The sequence below is a fragment of the Phoca vitulina genome, unplaced genomic scaffold (assembly GCF_004348235.1).
Source record: "Phoca vitulina isolate PV1807 unplaced genomic scaffold, GSC_HSeal_1.0 scaffold1, whole genome shotgun sequence".
NCBI lineage: Eukaryota > Metazoa > Chordata > Mammalia > Carnivora > Phocidae > Phoca > Phoca vitulina.
The window spans coordinates 90,720,322-90,733,232 of NW_022589704.1; the positions used below are offsets into that span (position 1 = coordinate 90,720,322).

The 12,911-nt window shown below is 38.8% G+C and overlaps 1 protein-coding gene across 1 annotated transcript in view; it reads right to left on the bottom strand.

The window, feature by feature from the left end:
• Positions 1-12,911, bottom strand: part of THSD7B (thrombospondin type 1 domain containing 7B) — an 870,666-nt gene that overhangs the window by 499,683 nt on the left and 358,072 nt on the right. The gene's annotated exons all lie outside the window — the stretch shown is intronic.

A 12,911-nucleotide genomic window follows, 5' to 3' on the forward strand; every position in this document is an offset into this window, starting at 1 on the left:
TTGCAAGCTTTCTCCAGTCTAAAGAATACTAAATGAGTCTGGCCAACCTGACTAGCCAGAAGAAAATTGCAGGCATAGAATGTAGGGGAAATAATGTGTTTGTCGTGTGTTCTATTTCGGTGAAAAGGAGACATCACAGAAACAAAAAAAAGACTATTATGTACAAATAAGTTGGCTTCTGAATGTAATTAATTTTTACATTTATATTTCCCACTAGTATTTAATGTACCTATGAGATAAGAATAAATACATTCTATTATCCGTACTTTTATATATAAAGGGATAAATTGAAGCCCAAATTGGGTAACTCATCTGTCCCAAGGTTAAGTAACATCATCAACAGTACGGGTGGAATTAGAATTCTGCTCACTTAATTCCCAGTTCAATATTTCTTTCCACATTATTTCATTTTACCAAAAAGTAATAACTATTATCTCCACTTTACATACATTTGAAAATTCCCACGATGAAATCTCTCCCCCCAAAAGGTTGTTACTTTGAGATTAATAGGAGGCAACTTATAGATACAAATCTTCCTTTCTCTGGAGTAGAATTCCTAGAATATTAGCTCTACAGGCCAACAGTTTGGGCAGAATCATTTAAATTTTACATCTCAAAAAAAACTGCTGCAGGAGAAGCTAAACTGTTCCATATTTATTTTTCTATCCTTAACAAATTCTCCTCATAGCTTGTTGGATAAAGCAACACATCAACAGCCCAATACTTCTATAATATCTGTTTGCTTCAGGAAAGTAGAACATATATCCCAAGAGTGTGTGTGCTGTAATTTTCATAACAGAGAGGTCATTTTCTAAAGAAAAGTAACTGCTGCTTTTATTTTTTGGCTATAAAACTTTCCTTTTTTGAATTAACAACACAAAGTAGGATATCAAAATGTAAGGTTGCTTTTGGACAATCAAAGATTTTAGGGGACATGGGGTATTTTTATTGTTTCACATAGTGGAGACACGGCTCCTGGTTATAATTGGAAAAGTGACATATCACTCACTATATGCAACCATTTTAGTTATATTTTATTTTATTTTATTTTATTTTTTTATTTTTTATTTTTTATTTTTTTTATTTTTTTTCATTTTAGTTATATTTTAATGGAAAGGGATATATTACTATTATTTTTTCAAGATTTTATTTATTTATTTATTTATTTATTTATTTATTTATTTACTTATTTGACAAAGAGAGAGAGAAAGCACAAGCAGGAGGAACAGTAGAGGGAGAGGGAGAAGCAGACTCCCCGCTGAGCAGGGAGCACGATGCAGGGCTCGATCCCAGGACCCTGAGATCATGACCTGAGCCAAAGGCAGACACTTAACTGACTGAGTCACCCAGGTGCCCTGGAAAGTGTGTATGTGTGGGTGCGTGCGCGTGCATGTGTGTGTTGTTGCTGGAAGACAATTTCTCCGTGGATTTGTCGTATTTCTGCATATCTTGTCATTAGAGATACTGACAGCTTTTGTTCCAAACTACCTTTCCAAGGATGTTTATATAGCAAATAGCCTTGGAAGAGAAGGATAATGTCATCCTCTGGGGCAAAGGTTGTGCAGGTTTTTTTCAGTCCCCTTATCAAAGATTGGGATTTCTGAAGCTCAGTATGTCTCTCCTGTCACAGAAGGCACTTGGTGTGTGTGGCGTGTGTGTCCCTGCTGACGTGTTGCACTGTGTGAGCTGGGGCTCCAGAAACAAACACAGACTCAGTGACTGACGCTACTGCAGGTAACAAACTACCCTTCGTCTCTGACCAGGGGGCTCGCGTCTTCTGTCGGTATCTATAGAACAGTTGCCAGCTAACATGTTAGCTTGCAAGTAGACTGATATCTGAGATCCTTCCCAGTTCTTGATATGTGTGTATGTCAGTTATTCATATTCAAGCTTACAAATAGCTCTTCCTACAATGGGCTCTGTGTGATTCTCAGAACTGTTTGTCTTTCAACGCTCTGTGTGCTAAGAAATCCTGGAGAGTCACTTTATGACTGATCATTTCAATTAAGTAACAGAACAGCCCTGGGAAATTTTTTGAAAAATCTAAACTTCCGTCACGTGTTCTATTATACATTCCAAAATTCTCACATCTACCACTTTTTCTGTGTTGAACTATTGCAATGGAATGCTTAACACATGGTCTGTGGGCTTCTTCCATTAAAATCAACTGGGATGCTTTGAGAGGGATGCTGATGTACCCAACTCCCAAATTTCTAGTACAGTACCAAATGTATGAGGGGTCAGTTCTGAAAGCTCATAGAGAACTCAGGGTAGTGCTATGTTCTCAATGACTGACTAAGCTCAAGTAGGTATTAACTGCTAGGGAGCTTAAGGAGTGATCCCTCACCCACATGTTGTACTAGATGCAGGCCAGTAAAGTGTCCAGGCCGGTGCCTGGGTCATGCCCTTTTGGCTGTTCAACTTAACCCCTTCCAAGAGAGAATAGATTACATAATCTTATTACTAAAACAGATTTTGCCACTGGATCATATTCGAACATCTCATTTCACAGATGAGAAAGCTGAAGTGTTGGCATTTCAACAGAAACTTTCAACAGCGTAATCTTTCGTCTTCTAGGTTGTTTGCTTTTTAATCCTTTATCTTAAAAATGCTCTTTACAACACCCGTAACATAACACTCATTGTATTAAACCTACATGATTTGTTTTTATGTTTCTCTCTCCAAATTGGCTTTGACTTCCTAATATTTAAGGTTGATTTGTTCATCCCTCGATCTCTAATATTTCATATAATGTCTAGCCTATGGCAGGGCTTCAGTAAATGTGTGAAAGCACAAAAAAGCAAAGCCTTCAGCATCTGAAAAGGAGAAAACCAGCTTACTGAATGCTTACTATGCATCAGGCACTGCACTATAATTGTTTCTCCTTTAAACACAGATCATCTCATTTAATCTTGACAAATCTCTTGGCATCTCCATGTTACACATGAGAAAACTGGACACTGAAAGAGGCTGTATGACTTGCCCAACATCACATGGCCAGGAAATGGGGGAGCTGGTGCTCAAACATGGGAATCCCCACTTCAGAACTAAGTTTGTTCTTACTAAGCTAACTGGACCTCTGTACCCCGTTACATCACACCAGATAATCCATATATTCATAAGGATGACCCTCTTGTTTCATTTTAATAAACCCAAGTATTATTTATATCTCAGAAGAAGTGGGAGGGGTTTGGGTAGGCAGAATAATGGCCATCCAAACATGTCTAAATCTTACTGTCTACTACCTGTGAATATTAGGTTATGTGACAAAGGGAAGTTAAGGTCGTATGGAACGGACATTCCTGATCAGCTGACCTTGAGATGGGAAGATTATCCTGGATTATCAGGGTGTGCCCAATGTAATTACAAGGGTCTTTATACATGGACGAAGGAGGCATAAGAGTCATAGTCAGAAAGACATTTGAAGATGGTATGTTGCTAGCTTTGAAGATAGAGGAAGGAGTCATGAGCCAAGAAATAAGGGGAGCCCCCTTGAAGCTGGGAAAAGCAAGGAAAGGATTCTCCCTCACAGCCCCCAAAAGGAACACACCCCTGCTGGCATCTTGATTTTAGCCCCGTGAGACCCATTTGGGACTTCTGACCTCCAGCACTATAAGATAATCCATTTGTGTTGTTTTAAGTCATTAAATTTGTGGTAATTCGTTACCACAACCTTAGGAATAATACGGGGAGATGATTGACAGGAAATAAGGCCTGTGTCAGAGACAGTGAGCTGCCCCTCAAAGATTGGCATTTCCCTTCCAAAGCATACAGCTGTTGCTAGAAAGTGGCCGCTCAGCCAGACATCCCACTTTCCACGGGCCTCTCATCCTCCTATCCTCCTCTGCACTGAGACAGGGACAATGACTAGTCTCCTCAGTGGACTGTGGAAGTGACTTAGCTCTGAGTCAGGATGCTTAAGTCCCAGGTCTGTGATGCTCATGTTTGCTATCTAGATGATGCAATGCTAGCTTTTAACCACAAGATGGAAACTCATGCACAGAATGGTCACCTAAACTTCCCCGAGGCCACCAAGTGTGGCTGAAATAGAATGAGTGGAAGGGGCAGTGGAGCAAGGGAAGGCTGCAGAGGTAGGCAAGGGCCAGATCATACATGGCTCTGTGAGTGATGTTAAAGAAGTTTTAATTTAGAAAAAGTCACTGAAGTCATTTTGCATGGGAATCATACACTCAGATAAGCTTTCCTATAAGGTTGCTTTGGCAGAAGTATGGAGAAGAAAAATAATCATAGCTAATAGTTATTAAGTGCTTATCATATAAGGCTCTGTTCTAAGTGGTGTGTAAGTGTGTGCATGTGTATGTTCATTTGATGAGCCAGGAATTATCGTTATTTCTATCTAATAGATGAGGAAGCTGAAGGTGAAAGTATTAACTCATCCAAGATTACACAGCTTATAAGTGACAGGGTAAGACAGAGGTAGTGGGTCTGCAAGCCCATGCTCCCCCTCTATTTAGAAGGAGAAGAGTAGGAGGAAAATCCTCTAGGAAACTATTATAGCAGTTCATGTGAGAAATAATGCTAGAAGAGGAAATAGATAAAATAAATGGAATAAACCAAGTATATATTTGGAAGTAGAATTAACAGGATGTGGTGCTAGATTGAATGTGGGCAAAGAGATGAATGACAGTAAAATATCAAGGATGTTGCTCAGGTTTCTAGCATAAGCACTTGGCAGGAAGAAAGACAATTTCCTAATTCTGGAACACTGGAAAAGGATCTGATATGGGATTGTGCAGGATAATGAAGAATCTGGGGAACACCGAATTTAAAATGCTATATATTATTTACATAGAACTATCAGGGTCCAGTACTGAGCTCTGTGTCTAGAAAGAACTGGGACACCTTGGATACATTTCACCAAGAGTCGGAAACAGAATTAAAGTCTTAGAAAAACAATTCTTAAAAGAATAAAATGAACTGTAATTATATTTTCCATATGGAGACCCACAGAATGTTTGAATGAGAAGTGGCACCGCAATTCAGCTGGTTTCCAGCTTTTCCACTGATGTGGGGATTGATTCTCCACCCCCTCCCAGTATGCCTAAAAAAATGGCTAGATGACACAAGGAGTCATTTAACCCATCTTAAGCACACAGAGGTCTTACTAAGCAACTCCTCTCTTGAGGACAGAACCTGATGACAAATTCAAAGTAGAGCATGGAAAATGCTAAGTACTAGAATAAGTTGAGGAGGAAACTGTGAAACTTTCCTGCAGAAGAGTTGGACAATAAGGGGAAAGATTCTTCTATATCCTCCTTGCCGGGGAATTCACATATTCAACAAGGCTGGAGAAATAGATTTGGAAGGAATAACTTTGTTTCAGAAATTGCACTGCCAAGGGGAACCTCATTACCTCTTGGCTAGGTGTTCATGAAAAATCTAATCCAGCTGACAAAATGAAGTTCAGTAAGACACCCAAGTAAAGATTGTAAATGCACTAGTCTCAGCATGTTTTTCTAAATGCAATCTTCTACCCTGAAAAGGAGAATCTAACTGTTCATTAATGAAGTGCAGGTGTATGTGAACAATTGAAATAAAGGGAAAAGTTGTTCCGAAGTGAAAAGAAATGCCTAAAACGGAAGGGTAAGACTATATGCAGAGGGTTTATTCATTTGTTCAAGAAATATCCATTGAGCTCTTATCTGCCTTTGGCCTGACGCAGTGCTAACTGCTGTGTCGTCTACCACAGTTACTAAAACCGTTGCTGCTCTCAAGATTTATGCAAGATGAAAAAAAGAGGAAAAGATGAGGAAGGGGAAGAAATGAAAAAAACTGGATGATGAGGAAGAGAAAAATATATAAAAGAAGAGGAAGAAAAATGAGGTTGGGGAGAAGAGAGAAGGAGAATAAAAGACGAAAAGAAGAGTTGTTTACAGCCCCCGTCATACTACAGGCTGGTACCAGGTCTCATCTAGACTAGTAGAGTAAATCCTTAAAAACAGTGTCTCTCATTCTTTCATTTGACACATATTCATTGTTTTGCTGGGACTGAGCCCTCTAGAAAGCAGAGCCTGCAATGAGAATTCAGGTGTTAATACTTTATCTGGGAGGTACAAGGTCAGGAGGCAGTGATGGAGAGAAAGAGGGAGGAGCGAAGCAAGCAAAGGAAATATGAAGAAATGCTATGTGATGTGTTACTGTGCTGACTACCATTTTGCATTAAACCACACAGATATATAGCAGGTTCATGTATTTGGAAAACAGAATTTCTCTGGAAGGACTGCGACAATATATTGGAATAATATACAGGTGCACTGGAAATAGCCTGGCTCCCTCCTCAATCCTGTTTCCTCCTGGTGAAGTTTCACGCCTTAAGGAGCTAAGTCTCCTCCACTTCCAGGTTGCAACACCTTAGCCCCTCAGCTGCTCCTCAGGAAGCCAGAGCCCACACATCACAATGTGGTATCTTACCCAAGTCTGAAAGTAGATCTACATGCTTGTAGAGCATCAACCAAGAGAAAGAAAGAAGGTGGAAAGGAATATGAGAAGGGGCAGAGCTTGAATTCAATTCAAGTATCTTTTCTGTGCCAGAGACGGTGCTGAGTGTTGGGGAAACAACAATGAACAACAGATACAGCCCCTGACCTTGCAGAGTACCCTGCTTAATGGTGCACACAAGCAAGCAATTGCAATGGGGTGAGACAAAGTGCTTTGACCATTGAGGACCAGAGACCCCAGGTGGTCTCTAAAGGTTCCCAGAAGGAGCAATTGTTGAGAAGTAGGTGTGATCCAGGTGACAGGCCAGAGCCAGAGAAGAGGTTTGTGTTGGAGGTTGGGGGCTAGAGAGGGAGACAGAGGATAGTGGTCAGTGGTCAGACAGACACTGGCTCCCAAGGCCTAGAAAGCTAAAGAAAGTGTTCCGTATTGTTGGAGCTCAGGGCGTTGGACAGGGATAAAGAAGGTAATAGTGTAATTCCTACCATCTCATGGTCTGATCATTATAAAGCCTAATACCATAGCCTAGAATTCCACCTGACTACCTTAAATCCACAGCACTTACCTTCAGCTGCCCCATATTCATGTCCAACTTCATTCCTGGTTTTGCTCTAAGTATGTTCTATGACATTCTACTTCTGTGCCTTTACTCCAATGGTTTGTTTTACCTGGGATTCTGTCCCCTTCACATGAACACCTGTCTAAACATCTGCCCTTCTTTTGTGTCCACGTAAAAGTTTTCTTCTTCATGAACCTATCCTATACTCCCCACATCCCACTGGTTTAATCTCTTCTTCCCTAAAATCTTCATTTTCTCCTAAGGTATTTATTCTTTGACTGAACAGATCTCCCTTCCTAGACTGTTGAAGATCAAAACTAAAACAGATGGACATAGATAATTTGAAAGCATTTATGGCTTCTATAATCTTTTTTTCTCTAGAGAACAAGAGGAATATATTTAACTCTGGAAATTATTCAGAAATCAACTACTTAGTGTAACAGGCCAAGATCACTCGGCAAAGCCACTGTTTGAGTCCAAGCAGACCTCCCTGGCCCAGTGACCCTCCTTGTTTTCTCCTTTGCATTCCTTCTCAATCTTTCCCCATGGACCATTTCCATCACTTCATGATCCTCAGATATTCCATTTTACCTGATTCCGTTCCAGGCCCTGTGGACCACCTGGGCTTGGCAAGGAATGCTGATATCCAAACAGCAGATCATTTTGGCTTTTTTTTTTTTTTTTTAACAGTAAAGCAATCTCTTTCTCTGTGCTGTCCATAAAGCAAAAAGAATCCAACAAAACTTAATATATCAGTCTCTCACTTGATGGGCTTTTCATTTTGAATTCCACATGCATTTGCAATTTTCTATTTACATGCTGGGCTCTGGCACTTGGAAATACAAAGTAGGACCTCAAGAATGGCCTTCAAGGGCTTTATAGCCTAATGTGTGACAAGGACAATGATATCAATGACTGGATATCAGGCAAAAAGTGATGTGTTTTACAGGGGTATGAGCCTAGTGCAGGAGGAATAGCAAAGCTAAAATACCACTGGTAAAAGAATTAGAAAATTCAAACTCGCATTTAGTTCTAGGTCCTTGACAATCTTGCTCCTGCATGATGCCACAAGCTTTGGTTTCAGTAGCACATGGCACTGAATTATCAGTTTTGTTGTGCTGATTTTGAAAAAATATATAACAATATATTGCATGAAGAAGCACATGCGTTCTTCCTCTTCAGGAAATCAAATTAAGCAGGACTCACTCACGTGTTGTCTAAAAGGCCCATTTTTCCACAAGTCATTTATTTTTCCCAGGAGTAGCCTCTACTTAATGCTAGACTTTCTCTTCAAATATCCCACCTCTATCATTTGTCCAGGCCAGCTCCCTCCTATTCCCATTTCAATCATCTGAATTATATCTTGAGCTAAATAAGACATTTTTAATGTCAAGAACAGCCTGATAATTTAATGACTGGTAAAGTAAGAACTCTTCAATATTCTGCTAAGCACTGTAATTCAACAAACATTTGCCGTATCACACTAAAATTAGTTTGTTATACTTGATTTAAAAAAAAAAAAAAACACTAAACTTAGATACATAAGCAATGAAATGGAACCAGTAGAAACCAATCTCAGTTTAGGCTCCTGGTGACCTAATTGCCTTTAAATATCTAATATTCTCTTCCTAAACTTTTCTCAGCTTTCACACTTTGGAGAGAACGTCTGGAGAGAATATTTGAAATATAAATATGTATTATTTGAACTATACATATACTGACTTTCTCCTACAGCTATAACCCCAACATCCAATAATTGAGGATGTTTCCAAAGTAGAATGATTACAATTGTCTTCTATCTTTTGGTCTCATGTGAACTGCCATCAAATAGCCTGCTGTTAATTATTCATTCAGTTATTTCTGTGTCTCTGTTAGCATAAAGTGAGAGAAAAATGCTGTTAACCCATTTCTCCTCTAAGAGTCAACACTAAAGGAAGTTCTAAGAGCACTTTTTCCTTAAACTTTATTCTCACACCCAAATGAGTTTATTGACTTTAAAACCAATTTCTAAAGATAGGCCCTCAAATGATGGTGGAATAGATATCTCTTTCAATTGCCCCTTAAAAAATCTGTTCATCTGTTCATAATGTAAATTACTTTATTTCATATCTCAAAAACTTCTTGGATAACCAGATAAGTTTGCAAGTAGGACATGAGCGCTCCCGAGAATTCTCTTGGTATACTGACATTTATGCATTCTTATAGACAGCTAAGAATATGAGATTTCTTGTCTGCTTAAAAACCTGCAGTGGGGAAAGAAAGGCTGTACCCATATCTCAAAAACAAAGTCTCACCTCCAGGATAGCACAAAAGGCCTAGATTTCCAGTGTCACTGTCACTTCCTTATTCCCTGGGCTCCCCTCACAGCAATTCACATGCCACCACTGAACACAAATGTCTCCATTCCTTTCCATATGTCCCCTCTGCCCCCACTGAGAACATTCTTTCCTAATGATCCTACAAACTCTTTTTAAGCATTACCTCCTTTATGAAGATAACCCTCAGACATCATTAAATGGTTTTAGCCATATTATATATATAATGATCACATTACTTATGACACTATAGCATAACTGTTAGTTCGATTGCTGTTCCAACTTAAAAAAAAAACTATAAAGTAATGAGAGGCACCTTCATCATATCAGTGTCTAGTACACAGCCTAAAACATAGCTGGCACTTAATGAATTACTAAAAAAAAAAAAAAAGACTGATTTTTCATCCACTTTTTACTCACCAAATCAATATATTTAAAAACAATATAATGACCCAAAAGACAGGAACAACATTCACGTGGCTTATCAAAGTTCTATACAGGTCAAAATTAAAGCCTGCAACTCAAACATATGAAGTCTCCATACACTACTTACACCCAAAATACATTAAGTCTCCATATACTACTTAACATTCCAGGACACATTCCCTTATCTGACCATGTACTTCCTTAATGTCAACTCTGGGCCCAACATGATAAAGATGTAGGACTTTTAAGAACTACTTAATCTTACTGGAGTGGAGGAAGCAACTAATGCATTTAACAACTCAAAGCTAAACTGTGTCCCATCCTTAAAAGAGCTGTGTCCATTTAATGTCAAATAATGAATCTGAAATAAGAAAAAAATTCAGGAAGTGTTCTTCTTAATTGCAAGCACACCAATACCTTTCCCCAATTTTTTATTTAGGTTTTTTTTTTTTCGGAGGGGGGGTTCTTCACCATATAAATACATTCTATCTCTATGTCATTTCACTCCATATTTGTTGATATTTCAGTCTCCGGGCCATGTTTTCATGAATGGAAAATATCTATGTCCCAGTCTTTATTAGATTTTGAAGGTGTGTTCTTTATTTCAATGCTTTATCTCCTGATAAATGATGCTTGAATGCAGGCTGAGTAGTTTTAATTTCATTTGAGAAAAGAGCAACAAGAAAATGGTCTCACCAAACCAAACTTTTAGACTTACAGGTAAGCATCACTCTTGCTGGTATTTCTGAATTATACATGAGAAACACAATTCTCTCCACAATAACTGGTAAACAAGATCATAAATACTCTTCTACATTTTCATTCCCAATTCTATTGGCTTGGCTACTATTGCAGGTAATGCTTCTCATATTGATTGTTACAGCACTATTTTGGCTGCATTTAAAACATCACATGAACACTGAACAAAAGAACTAGGTAAATATGCCATAGGTATTATGCCATTTCTCTAAGCACCATGAATTGAGGTTAAATGGGGACTGGGATGTCTAAGTTGCTAACAGAGAATTCTACCTCAGTATCCAGCCTATGTAAGAGACTTGGAGGCACTTGGGATACAATTAGCATTCCTTTAGGGTTTTTTTTTTTCCTCCGCATTCTGGAATTTAGATTCTATTTTATTCTATTGCATGAGAGACCTATGGAAATGGGTCTTGGTTTGGTGCTTTATTTTGGTTTTGGCTTTGGTTTTGATTCATGGGTGGTGATGGTAGTGTTTTCCCCAAGAGTTGTGTTCCTCTAAGATCAGGTTCTTGAAATGCAGAGCAGCGAACTCATAGTGGATGGTGGGATTTTATAGGGAAGAAAAGTCAAGCAATTTGACTCTAGAGATTGAAGAGAGTATCCTAGAGTCTAAGGAAAAATTAACCTGTGGGAAAGTCAATTGTCATTGAGAAAAGAGTTTCCAAAATCAATGCTATTAAAATTCCTTCTCTCTCTACAATCTAACATAAAAAAAGGCAATGTTCACAAAAGCTGAAATGCAACACCTGTCACCAATTTTGGCCTTTTTTTTTTAAAGATTTTATTTATTTGACTGAGAGAGACACAGCGAGAGAGGGAACACAAGCAGGGGGAGTGGGAGAGGGAGAAACAGGCTTCCCACGGAGCAGGGAGCCCGATGCGGGGCTTGATGTGGGGCTCGATCCCACGACCCTGGGATCATGACCTGAGCCGAAGGCAGACACTTAACGACTGAGCCACCCAGGTGCCCCTAATTTTGGCCTTTATTACTGCATTAGCAGAAAAGGTTAGAAACATTTAAATCTGGCCTCTTTAATTGGGCAAACACATTCACTGGTCACTTAAAATAGCAATTCAATTGTTCTCTTACGTTTAACTTGAACCAAGAAGAAATTCTCATGTTGTCAGATGTGTCAAGGTATATCTATAAATGTTAACAGTAGGAAATTAGGTGTTTATAAGAATGGAAAGTAATAGCTGAACAATCTTTCCTGTTCAGTTCCACACAAGAGCAAAATAAAGCCTTTGTTAATGACTACCAAGTTCGTAGTAGGCTATACTATGTCTTTAATGCAGTTGCTGACCCCTGGAAACCCTAGTACTATAGACAATAGTAAAAAGGAAGAAAGAGAGTTAGACTAAAACAATTACCAAGGTCTGAAAGAATAATCTAGAGTTCTTTATCTAAATTCTGTTATTCCAAAGTCAGAGAAGTAAGCATAGTCATGTTCTACCCTGGAATAGAAAGTGTGTAAACTGTCACTTTTCAAAAGTGACATTAGATAAGGAAGAAAATTGAATGAAACACTGTAACTTTAATTGTTCAAGCAAACACTAAGGATTCTGTAAAGATCCGTAAAGACTCTATGAGTGAGAGGGTGAATTATCCAAGGTTATGGCTGTAGACGCCTCTGGAATGTTGAGAGGCCATGTCACATAAACTCAAAAAAAAGTACCTGGTATGAAAAGCTTTATAGGGTAAAATGCATGCACTTCCATGCCAAGAAAGCTTGCATCATGCCTTTATAACCAAATTCTACAGTAGAGGATTTATGTACATACTCAAGAAAACTTTCCCACCTTGACTACTTCTGCAGAGGGCACTGCTATGTCCTCTGATGTGGCTGGGACAGGCCACGCATTCTTCCAGAGTAGAAGCATTATTGCTCACTTTTGGCTTTCAATCAATAGACATAAATAAATCTGGCCCAGTTTTTCAGTCCCTATCTGTTATCACTGTCTCAAACTCTGGAACAAGTGGACTCCTGCTGAGGTTGTACCTGCCTATCAGAGAGCCTAATGTGGAGAAAAGTTGTTTCTCCTCCTCCTCTGCCTCCTTTCTCTTTTCCTTTCAACATTACTTGAAACTTGCCAGTAAAACTAGATCCTCAACATTTGAAGGTGACATGTCTTAAATTCCTACATTCACAAATTCATACAAACAACCTTCTTGGGAGAAAATGAAACAAAACAAAAAAAGAATGCTACTAATTCGTGACCAATTGACTCACTGCAGCCTACCAGCCCCTCTCAGCTGGTAGCATTTATTTTTGCTACAGCGCTTAGGTATATTTTCTCATTTAATTTTCACAATGATCCTTTGAGGCTGACGTTATTATTATTGCTCTTATTTTTAACTATTCCCAATTATTGCAAGTAGCAAAACTTAGGAC